The 3,106-nt window shown below is 39.1% G+C and overlaps 1 pseudogene; it reads left to right on the top strand.

Moving 5' to 3' along the window:
* LOC103543436 (asparagine synthetase [glutamine-hydrolyzing]-like) lies at window positions 1-2,248 on the top strand (annotated as a pseudogene).
* Window positions 2,249-3,106: the final 858 nt, after the last annotated feature.

The following is a 3,106-nucleotide window of genomic DNA, read 5'->3' as shown; positions in this document are numbered from 1 at the left end:
ATGTGTGGCATTTGGACCCTTTTGGGCAGTGATGATTGTCTCTCTGATTAGTGTCTAAGTGATATGAAGATTACACACAGAAGTCTAGATGCATTTTGTCCTCAGAATGTCAATGGACATCAACTCCTGCTTTGGATTTCACCAGTTGGTGGTAGTTGACCAGCTGTTTGGAACGTAGCCAGTTGGAGCAAAGAAATATCCTTATTTGTGGCTCTCTTACAATGGTGAAATCTACAACCACAAGGTGATGAAACACCATTTTGAATTTGATTACCAGACCAAAGTTGATGGCGAGATAATCCTTCATCTTTATGACAAAGGAGGAACTGAGCAAACAATTTGTATGTTAAATGGGATGTTTGCATTTGTTTTATTGGATGTCTCCAATAAGAAAGTGTTCCTGGGCACAGACACCTACGGAGTCAGGCCTTTATTTAAAGCCATGAGAGAAGATGGATTTTTGGCTGTGTGTTCAGAAGTTAAAGGTCCTGTTAACTTGAAGCACACCACAATTCCTTTTTCAAAGTGGAAACTTTTCTTCCAGGACAGTATCAAGTTTTGGATTTAAAGCCAAATGGTAAAGTTGCATCAGTGAAAATGCCTAAATACCATTGCTGTAGAGATGAACATCTGCATGCCCTCTATAACAATGTGGAGAAAGTATTCCCAGGTTTTGAGATAGAAATTGTGAAGAAAAAGTGAGGAGAATCGGAGACAGCAAGTATGGATACCTCTTTCAAGGACTCTAGCTATAAAGGAGAGTAAGAAATAGTGATGAGAGATATTACAGCATGTATGTCTATGCATATGTTATAAATGATCCAGTGGAGAGGAGGAAAACTGATGCTGCAGGAGACAGGGGGAAGAAGCCTTAAAACCGAACCTCAAACAAGGTATACCTGCTGTGATTCCATTGGGATAAAGTAATTAATGTTTGGGAAAGTAGATTTATTCATGTGATTTTTTTCCTCTTCATATACATGCATACTTCTGGATCCTTTGTGAGAATGCTATTATAAAATATTTGATGACATACAGAAGGACTGGATGCCTTTTATCAGGGAGCTTGGATTCCAGCTTGGTTGCTGTCACCCTGCTGAAGCAGCTAAGAGAGGCTCAAGCATAGTATGTTCTCCAGACATTTGCGCTTGGCATGGAAGACAGTCCCAATTCACTGGCTGCTAGAAAGGTGGCAAATCACATGCAGTGTGAACATCAGGAAGCCTTTTTTAACTCTGAGGAAGGCATTCAGGTTCTGCATAAAGTCATATTTTCCTTGGAAACTTAGGACATTACAACAGTTCATGCTTCAGTAGATATATATTTAATTTCCAAGTACATTTGGAAGAACACAGACAGCATGGCGATCTTCTCTGGAGAAGGTTCAGATGAACTTACACAGGGTTATATATATTTTCACAATCAACTTCTTCTAAAAAAGTCAAGGAGGAGAGCGAGAGACTTCTGAAAGAACCCTATTTGTTTGATGTTCTCCACACAGATCAAACTACTGCTGCCCACAGCCTTGAACTGACAGTCCCATTCCTGGAACATCAATTTACTTCCTATTACTTGTCTCTGTTACCAGAAATGAGAATTCTGGAGAAGGGGATAGAAAAAAAATCTGAGAGAGATATTTGAGGACTCTGATCCAATACTTAAAGAGATTCTCTGGTGACTGAAAGAAGACCTCAGTGATGGGATGACCTCAGTTAAGAATTTCTGGTTTAGGGAGCTGGCCCCGTGGCCAAGTGGTTAAGTTCACATGCTCTGCTTCAGCGGCCCGGGGTTTCACCAGTTCAGATCCTGGGCGCAGACCTAGCACAACTCATCAAGCCATGCTGAGGTGGTGTCCCACATATCACAACCAGAAGGACCTACAACTAGAATATACAACTACGTACTGGGGGTCTTTGGGAAGAAGAAGAAGAAAAAAAAAAGACTGGCAACAGATTTCAGCTCAGGTGCCAATTTAAAAAAAAAGAAAAGAAGAAGAAGCATTTCTGGTATAGGATTTTACAGAATATATTGATTACAGGTTGATGATGCAAGGATGGCAACTTCAGGACAAAAGTTTCCCTTCAGTATCCCTAAAACTAAAGAAGGCTATTACTACTAGAAAATCTTTGAATGCCACTACCCAGGGCAGTCTGACTGGCTGACCAGTTAATGGATGCCCAAGTGGATCAATGCCACTAACACTTCTGCCTGCACTCTGACCCATTACAAGTCAGCTGCCAAAGCTTAGGCACTCTCTAAGCTACAGACTGAAAGTGTTTCATCTTCCTGTGAAGGGTAGCAGGTTTGAGGGCAGGTAGGGACAGAAATGAGGGTCAACTCCTCAGACTTACTTGGACATGAAAAAAATAAAAATCTAAAATCTAAAAGACAACAAAAAATAAATCATGAAATTAAAAAGAAATGGTTACCAGTGGGGTGGGAGAAGGAATAAGATGGAGGAGACAGATATAGAAGTCAGACATGTTTTGTATACTTGACTTTGAAACTATGTAAATATTTTACACCTAAAACAAAATTAAATTTTAGGCAATCTCTAAGTATCCGAAGCAAAATGAAACAAATAAAAATACTAAGAATCTGCCAGAGCAATTTGGCAGGAAAAGGAAATAAAAGGAATCCGAATAGGCAATGAAGAAGTGAAACTCTCGCTGTTCGCAGATGACATGATCTTATATATAGAAAACCCCAAAGACTCCACTGGAAAACTATTAGAAATAATCAGCAACTACAGCAAAGTAGCAGGGTATAAAATCGACATACATAAATCAGTACCATTTCTATACTCTAACAAGGAACTAACAGAAAAAGAACTCAAGAACACAATCCCATTCACAATTGCAACAAAAAGAATAAAATATCTTGGGGTAAATTTAACCAAGGAAGTGAAAGACCTATACAATGAAAACTACAAGACTTTCCTGAAAGAAATTGATGACGATGTAAAGAGATGGAAAGACATTCCACGCACATAGATTGGAAGAATAAACATAGTTAAAATGTCCATACTCCCTAAAGCAATCTACAGATTCAACCGTATCCCAATCAGAATCCCAATGTCATTCTTTACAGAAATAGAAGAAAGAAT

This window comes from Equus przewalskii, chromosome 16 (assembly GCF_037783145.1).
Source record: "Equus przewalskii isolate Varuska chromosome 16, EquPr2, whole genome shotgun sequence".
NCBI classification, from domain to species: domain Eukaryota; kingdom Metazoa; phylum Chordata; class Mammalia; order Perissodactyla; family Equidae; genus Equus; species Equus przewalskii.
Note: the sequence above shows the minus strand (reverse complement) of the source record. Positions and strands in the feature narration are given on the sequence as shown.